The sequence below is a fragment of the Acanthisitta chloris genome, unplaced genomic scaffold (assembly GCF_000695815.1).
Source record: "Acanthisitta chloris isolate BGI_N310 unplaced genomic scaffold, ASM69581v1 scaffold1835, whole genome shotgun sequence".
Lineage (NCBI taxonomy): Eukaryota > Metazoa > Chordata > Aves > Passeriformes > Acanthisittidae > Acanthisitta > Acanthisitta chloris.
In genome coordinates, this window is record NW_008671872.1 from 29,679 (window position 1) to 40,754 (window position 11,076).

Genomic DNA, 11,076 nt, shown 5'->3' on the forward strand with positions numbered 1-11,076 from the left:
TCATAGTATATGTACTTAATTAGAAAAATAATCTGCTTGGCAGACCTTCATATTTTGAAAACCTTGATTGTTGGGTCACAATTTTAATATTTTATAAAATTCTATGAAATATATTCCAATACTATATATATTTTATTGGTGGCTTTTGCAATGGGATGACTTTTTAAAAAATTTTGAAAATAATTTTTGATAGGAAAACCCACCTTTTGTTTGAAAACATCTGTAAAAATAGTTGGGAGGAGAAAAAGGGAGCTAATGCACTCATTGTACCCCAACATTATGAAGGGTATTTTTCCAGGTTTTTCATTCCAGGGAAGGACATCTTTATATTCAATCCTTGATTCCATAAGAGATTAAGAGAATTAATATATTTCCAAAATACTGGACCAGAGAAATGCAGATTAAGGTCAGTAGAGCTTCCCTTGAGATCAATGCCCTCAGAGCCATTATTTTAGCTACTGCTATGAGAATCAGTAACAGGCCACAATGTATATATGCCATTGAAGGACATAACTGATATTATAAGAACATGAATGACAACTGCATGTCTGACACACTGGTGCCTGAGAAAGACTGAAAATAACTGGTTTATACACGGCACTAATAACTCCCAGATTATATTCTGCAGGCTGGAGTAATTATCATTTCTTTGGATCACTGTAGGTGAGAATTAGAATCATAGAATCATAGAATCATCAGGGTTGGAAGACAACTTTAAGATCAAGTCCAGCTGTTAACCTGGCACTCCACTCTAACCCTTAAACCCTAAACCATATCTTCTAGTGCCAGATTCAGATGCCTTTTAGACACTTCCAGGGATGGTGATTCTACCAATTGCCTGTGCAACACATTCCAATGCCTGAACACCCTAACTGTTAAGGTTTTTTCTAATATCTAATTTGAGCCTCTTCTGTCTCAATGTATGGCCATTCCATCTAGTCCTCTCCCTGCAGGCATGGCAGAAGAAACCATTTTCCACCTCTTTACAACCACCTTTCAGGTAGTTGTAGAGCGATAAATTCATACCTGAACTGCCTCTTCTCAAGACTAAACAAACCCAATTCCCTCAGTTGTTCCTCATAGGACATGTGTTCTAGACCTTTTCTGAGCCTCTTTTCCCTTTGCTGGACTCACCCCAGAGCCTCAGTGCCCTTTCTAAATTGAAGGGCCCAAAACTGAACACAGTACTTGAGGTGTGGCCTCACCAATACTGAGTACAGGGGGATGATCACCTCCCTAGTCCTGCTGACCACACTATTCTTGATACAGGCCAAGATGTCATTAATGTTCTTGGCCACCTGAGCAGGCTGTTGGCTTATATTGAGCTGGCTGTCTGCCAGCACCCCCAGGTCCCTTTCTGACAAACAACTCTTCAACCACTCCTCCTCCAGCCTGTAGTACTGTGTGGGGCTATTGTGACCCAAATGCAGGACTAGCACTTCACCTTATTGAATCTCATGCAGTTGTCCTCAGTCTGTCCAGGTCTCTGTAGAGCTTTCTTACCCTCGGGAAGATTGACACTCCCACCCAAATTTGTGTCATCTGCAAGTTTGCTGAGAGTACACTTGATCCCTACATGTAGACCATCAATAAAGATATCACACAGGACTGGCCCGATAATGAGTCCTGGGGAACACCACTAGTGACCAGCTGCTGATTGGATTTAACTTCATTCACCACAGCTCTCTGGGCCCAGCCATCCAGCCATTTTTTTGCACATCAAAGGGTCTACCCATCCAACCCTTGAGCAGCCAGTTTTTCTAGTAGTATGCTGTGGGAGACAGTGCCAAATATGTTACTGAAGTCCTATATGCACAGCCTTTCCTTCATCTACTAAGTGTGACACTTTGTCACAGAAGGAGATCAGAGAGATCAGAATTATGTCCTAGTGAGTTGTACTGTTGTAAAATATAAGATACTACAAGTAATCCATGCATTTTGTAACAAAAGCAATGAAAGAAGAAAACACCTTTATTTACAACTGCAGGAATAGTTGAAGGCATTCAAATGCAAATAATCATGCAATCTTCTTTACAAACAATTTTAACATTTTAGAAACATATATGGAGCATATATAAAACAGTGCACTATATGTAATACAAAATACAAACCTAAGAACACAGATGCAATTTCATATTCAAACATCATAGGAAGCTGGGAAAAAATTATGCTAATGAGAAAAAATATCTTTAATTCATTACCTCAATTTCAAATTTACTCAGGATATTGAGGACTTTATGCTATGTAAAATCTTTTCTAGTTTCTATCCATGAAATAAGTGTAGTAGAATAGTGTTTGCGATTTCTTTTGAATAAATAGGTATGTCAACATACAACACAAAGACTGTTCTCTAGTGAATTTCAAACCCTGGTATTATTGAACTTTGTTTCTGGTTTATTTTTCAATCCCAAGTAAAACATCATTCATCTTTTAGCAATAAATATGATAACCCAAGGCTGAACTGTACTTGTTTAGCTAAGCAAAAACACTCAAGTTTTCCATCTCTGGGGCCAGGAACTGCATTTTCCTGAAAGGGTCTAACACCACCAGTCCACAGGCTGGGCTGGAACAGCAGACAATAGCTCTGTATGTTAATAAAAAACACTCTGCATCACCACATGCATGCATACTCAGCAGTGCTATCTTATATTCAACTATGATTAAAGAAAGAACAGAGATTTCTTTCCCTGATCCTTCTCAAAACTGATGCAAATTATACCTCTTAAACAGCAAACTGTATATTTGGTTTTAGAAGAATGGCAGTCTGTCTAATGTGAGTGGAAAATAAGCCAAGTATGTGAGTCTGAAGCTCTGTCTCCTGTCTTTGGCCTCAGTGAGAATTCATGAAACTGCCTTCATTAATGAGCTACAGTATAACCGGCCTATAACTGTACATGCACATACCTGATAGACCAATTCACATTTGTTGTAACCAACTTAATTTCAAAAGTATGAAAGAAACAGTAACAAGGTAGAAAAAAACCTGACCCACTATGATTTCTTGAGCAAAATCTTCAGAAAATACATCTCTCCATCTCTCCTATGCATCTTTACATGGAACAAGGAAAATTTTTATCTTGGGCACCAACCTCCATTTAGATTATATTTCAGTATTACCTGCCAGTTGTTTCCAAATCAAAATTACTAAATATCCTGAGAAAAATATATTCTCTTGAGGCTTTTTAATCAAATGTAAAGAAGGAGTGCAAAGAGCATAATTTATTATTAAGGATAATTCAGACCTATTTTAGCAGAGTTTGAGTCATCACAGCGCTCTGATTTCTGAAGTGCTTTTGTAATCTAACAATATGGTTTATTTGCAAATAATATATAGTAACAATCTGACAAGCTTTTCATCTTCTTTAAAATTTATAACATACTGAAAGAGTGAACAGCATGCTATGATGGATTTAACTTGTGGGCTGATTGTACAAACAAATGTTAGAGATATAAGACTGGAAATGTATTTAAGGAGGATCTTTGAATTTTATAGGACAGTACTGGCAGCAAACCTAGCTTAGGGTGACTAAAAGTAGTAGGCTTTGGATCTTGTTCATAGTTTGCAGCAAAGTTTCATAATTTCAGAAGCAGATATTGAAGGTTCATAAATCACCCTTTCCAAAAGAAAAGTGGGAGCTATCCATTCCTGTTGCTGTAACTATGGATTTGTTATTCGATTTTAGTGCACATGTGCATGGTCTCTGATAAAGCTAATTCTTTTTTCTTAACAACTATGAAATTCCAAGTATACTGAATGCAATGATGAATCAGGGTCTATACAGATATGGTCTTTACATGTGCAAGAAAACAATATTCTGGGTGCTCATTTATAAAAGCATCACAATCTGGTAGACAAGACTGCATGAAAATACTCTGTTAGAAAACAGTATTAACCAGATCCAGCATACATCTGACAAATTTTAAATAGGCATGTCATTGTTTTTTCTGAAAGATTTAAAAAAACTAAACCAACCAAGAAAAAAAAAAACAACAAAAAAAAAACAAAACAAAAAAAAAAAAACAAAAACAAAAACCCCAAACCCCTAAAACCAACCAGCTGGAAAGACAGTTAAAAAAAAAAAAAGCAAGAAAAAATATTTTAATGACAGGGGAAAAGTCTTATACTACAACATCTGACACTTTAATCTGCCTACATCAATCATGGAAGTAAGAGGTGGCTATAAAAGTAACTGCAAAGGAAAAGAATAACAGCCTCAAAGGGTATGTGTATTGAAAGGGAATCCACCAGCAGAAGCAAAAAATCAGCAAACGTGAGAAGGGACTTGAGTGGGCCTGTGCGCAATCAGTAGTTATTTCTGACTCATTAAAAAGCTTTTTTTATTCCTTGCATTCACTGTTTATGCAGAAATAATTGAACCTAAACAAGACTTTGCTAGTAAGAATAATCTCATATTTTCTGTTTACTCTTTTTCCTCCTGTTTATGGTGATATGCACAAGGGATAGAATAGTTGGAGCACTCTAAATCCTTCTTTTGTACTTCTTTTAACTTTGATGAACAAAATGGAAATTCTAATCCCTTCTGCAGACACATGATTTACTTCCTTTCTCCTTCTCTCTGAGACATTTGTTTTTCTGTTCTCCAGCCTTTGTTCCGTAGTCCCAAAGAAGGTCATATGATGATCTCCTTTTCCCGGGGCCCTAGGGTCAATGAGGTTCCACAGTCCAGCAATTCATGAGCTGCAAGTGATACTGATACAGGCAAGAGATCTATCAAAGCAGCTTCCTACCCCTCCATCCTCTCACTATGCCTTTAGAACAAACAAGCAAACAAACAAACAGAGTCATAGTGTTCAGTATCACAGAAGGAAACAGTCTAAAATCCTGGCCTGAATTTCAGCCATGAAATTGATTGTAGTATCTTCAATGATTCCAGGATTTCACATTGTGCTTTTTCTTTGTTCAGTATCATTCTGACCACATATTTAAAATTGGAAAATAAATAATAAATAATGATTCAGGAAATAATAAAGTCACAGGCCAAAAAACAAGGTGAGAAAAAAACCCTCCATTTGGATGTGAAGCAGACTCACTGGTACAGCATGTAGCATTCATGAAAATACTGGAGGATTCCAGTATTAAAGGCCCGAGAGATGTAGAATGCTAAAGAAGGTTGACTCAGTTGCAAAAAGGGAATGATCTTTGCTATGTACCTTAGTAAAATTCTTCATGGACATTCATTGGACATAGTTTGGAGGGCTAAATGCTGCCTTTATTTAGAAGACTAAAACCAGTCTATTTGAATTAGATTGAGGTGAATATATGCAGGTTAGAGGGTATTGTTTAAAAAATCATTATTTCAAATTCTAAAATAATGTTCATTAAGTTTGCAATAATACATGTTTTTCCAAATAATTTTGAATGTTTGTAGATGGAGTTACATCTATTTTGCAACCTCTTCTCTACAGCAAAGTTAAAGAAAACAAATATTCATTGTGAACATTTTATTAATAAGGGGTACATGTGTGCCACCAAACAATCTGAAACCTGACACAAACAGATAAGAGTAGGCACTCAAAAACGAGCAAAAAATTCAAGAATTAAATAGTATATGCAAATCATTGACTGAAATGACACAATGTATGATGTTTAACTACTTCAAGTATGGATTCTTTCCTAGTGTATGAAGAATAAACCACATTATTTATTTGGAGGAAATCAAATGTGACTTTTTATGAGACTGTGTAGACCAAGGAGCTGAACTTACGCTCACCAGTACTGGAACACTCATGTATTGCCTCCCCCTTATGTAGACTGGACCCTGGCCCAGGAGAAGGCAATCTTTTATTTTATTCCTATTGTTTTATATGAAAATATATCAACAACTTCATTTATTTTGCTTTATTGATCTTACTCCTTAGTTTAAAACAAGAAGCATCTTGTAGGCAGGTGCCAAGGTGAAACAACAAAATGAATGAGACATTTTGCAAATCTTCTGTCACTCCTTCTAAAGCTGGATATAATCTTGCCCTCCTTAAAAATCAGAACTAGAATTTTGCAGAGCTGATGCAAAAGACTGAACAGCTTTACTTCTGTTCAGGCTACCAGACCTGACAAAAGAGAAACTTGGTACTATACCCAAACTCTTTCTGAGGGTTAGACAGGACTTTTCTTTGTATGGCAAAGCTAGTATTTTTCTCCACACATTGTTTCTTATCACAAGTTCCTGGGGATGAATCTGTGAGGACCAAAAGAAAAGAAAGCAAAGAAAAATTATATTTATATCATGTGAATGCTGACATTCTGAATCAAAGGCTCAGTGCTTTATAATCAAGGTTTTGGGAAAACAAGAATAGGACAACCCTGAGGTTTTGGCATTGAGTTCAAGAACACAGTTAGGAGTCATTGCACCTCCAAGGACAGGGAGAACTGAAATGGAAACAAAGGCCTCTCAAAAAACAGGGGAATAAATTGATTCATTTTCTAGTGCCAAAAATTATGCAGTGGGAATGCATTTTAGCTAGGAGTGTGTTAGGCAATGATCACAGCTGGATAAACTTCCAGCTGAAGTTGTGCTCCAAAAACCACTGAATGTGATGGAACTCTCCATTAACTTCAGTGAGCTTTTAATCAAGCTCACGTGATTAAGTCAGACAGCAAGACTTAAAGACAACTGAGGAAGTTTGGAAGATAGTAACTTAAACTGCACAAGGCCAGAAGATCTGTAAAAGACAAGTGTCAGTGAAGGGACTAATTAGGGGACATGAAAAGTTCGCTCCCAAACGTCCTTTAGTTGGACTCAGGAATTTCATTATCTTCTGTGATGACAGGATTCAGAAAGTGCAAGCAGTAATCTGAAGCAGTTTCTAGCTCAAGCACAGAATTTCTGTCAGCTTTTTTAAATGCTTGGGTTTTTGCTTAGCAATACCACATGGCCTATAAGTAGTCTTTCTTTTTTTTCTTTTTTTTTTGAGTCTCTTGGGTTTCTAGCTAGTCTAGGTTGCTAGTATCAGGACTTCTAGCATCCAAGCTCAAACAAAATGGCAAAATTAATTTCAGCATCAACTAAGGCATGTCCCCAATACATATACCATTCAGTCTCCAAGTTCTTGTTCTTTAAAACATAAACTGAAACAAACAAAACTTATTTGTTTGTGTCCTGGTGTGCTATGTGAAACATCATGCTCATAAGCTTACAAAATTCTTTGCATAAAATATATTCTTTTTCAGATAAGTTTCCATAGTCCTAATGACAAATAGAAGTAATTCCAATGTTTGCATGCTAACATTTGCCTTCAATTAATTTTACTTGCTTAGTATTTCTGGAAAACAAGACCAGCAATAATATTGTAGACTGACAGGAATACAGTAAACCATTAAATTCAAGACTAAGATTCAGAAACAAAGTGGTTGGAATTTTATTGGTCTTATAAAACAAAAAAGCAAATCTACAGACCAAAAGATACGAAAGTTTCAGGCCCTAGGTCTCAGTATGTCTAAACCAAGTTAGTTCTGCAAGAATGAAGAAAAACATGAATAGAATAATTTGTTGTAGATAAGCATTTTCCACAATAAAGAATACAAAAATTGGATCTTGTGAACAAGTGAAAGCAATGTAGAGAGAAAATGCTTTGTAAATGAAGAAGACATGTTAGGAGTGAAGATTTAGCAGAGTAAATCTTAAATTGCCAAGTACAGCAGCAAACAGAATACTTGAAAGTGAAACGATGTTAAAATGCAGCAGCATAAAAATTTCCAGGAGCAATAAGAAGACAAAATTATGAATTTTGCTGCAGAAGATACAGCCATTTGCTTTGTTGTCAGGAAGCAGCATACACAGGCATTGCAAGCAACTAGATCACTAACCTAAGGAGTAAACTGAGGCTACTGACTTGAAGAAAAAGTATAGCAACAGGACACCAGAGAGTGTGGCATTTCCACTGTGTCCTTTCAGGGAAGAAGATACATTTTCAGTGGGAAGGGACAGTGAATAAGGAAATTAAAAATATCTGATTTAATGATTCAAGACCCCTGTTTTCATAGAAGCAATTCATGTTGAACCTTCCCTAGAAAGAAGCCTATCACCCAGGAGTGGTCATAGTACTGTAAGACACCACAGACTTGACTCAGCTGTCAAAAGAGCACATGATACCTAGTGCCATTTGGTATGTTCCACAATATCCTACTATTTACCTGTCTTTTAACAGAGCTATTGCTCTTCTACCTGACAAACCCCGTTAAACACCTTGGATTTTGTGGGCTAGCACTAGAAATTTGATGTTGAACATTCAAGTTATTGACAGGTGGCTTAAAATTCTAATGTGCTTTCAGTGTCTTGTGCAAATTTGGCCTTCTAGGATGGTCTTCTCATTGGAAAAAACAATAATGTGGAAATTACATAAAGCAAAGGGAATAAAATTTCCTGAGCACAATGGAACCTTATACATGAATTTTATATCCCTCCATAGATGTGGAATGGATATTCTTGTTTCCTAACTGCTGATATAGGACATCGATGGTATAAGGAAGCGTATTACATTGAAGAGCTGGAAAAATGCTGAAAACATTCTGAGAAACTCATGTATGTTGTACAAAATTCTGGTAATTTAAAAGTAAACACAGAATTAAGTAGGAACTGATAATAAAGAAAAAGAGATAGCTTGACTTATGCTAATATAGTAAAACCTCTTTCTGGTGTAATAAAGCACATGATATTACAGTGTATGCCTGTCATTTACAATATATGATACATGTTCATATCTATTAAGGAAGAAGCATTTCCTCTCAGAATGAAAACATACTGGAAAGTATATATTCCATGAGTATTGCCTCAGAATGTGTACCAGGTGATACCCACAGTAATGGAAATTCATTAAATGCTATCTCATACAATAAACCACAAAAGAGAAATGTTACGTATAGGAAAAATCTTAACATATAACCCAATTTGCTTAAGCCTTAATTTTGGACATTGGGAAATTTGCATTTATAGATCATCAGGTCACCCAAAAGATGTTTTCCAGAATGCAACTGAGAACATTATCAGTATATTGTAGGAATAGTAAAAAAATTGCAGAGAAATGGTAAGAAAACTGTGATGTGAATTGTCATTTTCTTATAACAAATCTTTGTTTGACCTTCCTAAAATTTGCTTCAGCAAAATCAGATATAAAGGTGTTTGAAGTCTGAGAAACTGCCAGGGCTGAGGTCTCCAGTTGAGGACAGAAGCTGTATTACCTCCCACAGCCCCAGAATGCCACTGCCATTGGTCGGGGTCTAATATCACTGGCTCTGCATTCTGAGTAACACCATCCCATTTGAGAGAGTGGAAGCTAAAGGTAAGATTTGGTCCTTCTCTCTTAATTGATTTTTTTATCACTGGAAATAATTTTAGAGCATTTGTTTTATTTTATCATGCATAATGCTGATTTAAAGGCTTGCAAATTGTGCAGATTATTTATTTTTCCCTGGATATGCCTTAGTTCCTTCCTGTGAAAGGCATGCATAATCTTCATCAAAATACTTGATCTTACAGCTACTGCAGATGCCAATATCATTACAGTGCATTCCAATACATTACACTTAAGGGAAATAGTGACATGTAAGCACTGTATGTTAGTGCAGATACTGTAGCCATAGGTAAATATTTTTTTTCAACATATTTTCTGGTTTTGTATATATATATATATAAAATTACATACTTATCAAGCCCTATGCACTTTAAAAACCTTTTATTTCTAGGCAACTTTTTAAATTTAGGAATTGTTTATTCAGAGGAAAAATTGCACCAGCTATGTTAGTACTATATTCTGGGTTAATAGATGACATCCTTTACAGCTGAATCCCCTGGGGTAAATAACATGCAAAAGAAAAGCAAGACCAAAACTGATCCTGTCAAAAATAGGCAGCAGAAAAAACTCAAGACGTAGCATACTTGTTTGTTTCCAAGAATGACTGCATTTTTATTTTTTTCAATTAAGTATAATTTTTTGTATTGAAGCAGAATACCTTTAGTAATATTGAAAGCTAATACTGAAAGGTGCAATTCTTCTAAGCCTTCTCAGAAAAAAGCCCCAGTGACTCCCAGCAGCAGCCAAAGTCTTTCTGAATAAAGCAAATAAGGGAAAAATGAAGGCCTTGTGTTGCTGACCATCCCCAGAGGAATTTCATATCCTCATGCCTAAACCAGCTTCATAAAGATCTCGTTTCATGAAGCTAAAATTCAGCTTGCTGCTCAGCACACATGTATTAAAAAAATGTCTCTTGAATTTCTTATACTTAATCTTTTATAAGTAGCTACAGTTTTACAAGTAAATATTTAAATTTGTGTGTTATGGCATCACATCAGGAGTGCAATTTATTAGACTTATGCACTGCTCATTATCACATTATTTTGGTGAAATTAGTGCAAGCTGTATCTACATCAAGGTGTAAGTAACCTGAATAGAGCCTTGTGCCAGGCATCTTATATGATAATACTGACTGCATCACTGACAAGGAAAAGGGAATGCATAAACACTAATGTTCAAGTCTAGCATGAATTTTCTACCTGTTTACTAAATCTGGAACTTTAAATGGGTGATACTTCAACTTTACAATTCTGTTCTCCAAGGAGAAGAGGTGACTCTACTACACTATCAGTTCTCACTACTTTAAAGATGATGTTGATTGAATAATGAAGGAATTGAGAGTACTGTTGCTTATAGGGCTATGGAGGACACATATTATTTTTTATTTTCCTCCCCAGACCTTTGCAAAGATATTGTCCAAATATGCCACACCGTTTAACCAAATAAAAATATATTCTGATAAACAACTAATGGGTGTAAAGTGTTTTGATTATGCTCATCCGTAGACAACGGATTTTCTAATGTTTTCAAATTGATTTTTGTTTTGGGTTTTTGGTGGTTTCTTTATTGTTTATGGTGGAGGAGAAAGATATAGTTACATTGTATTAGATTATTTATTGTGATAGAGAAATATAATATAATAATTTAGCTTTTCGCTAGTTTGTCTTGTCTAATGCTGCACCGAAAACAGGTGAAGTTAGATGAAAGGGGTAAACCACTGTTCAGGCCGGTTTATTTTTATACCAATAAAATTCAATAAGTCTTTTC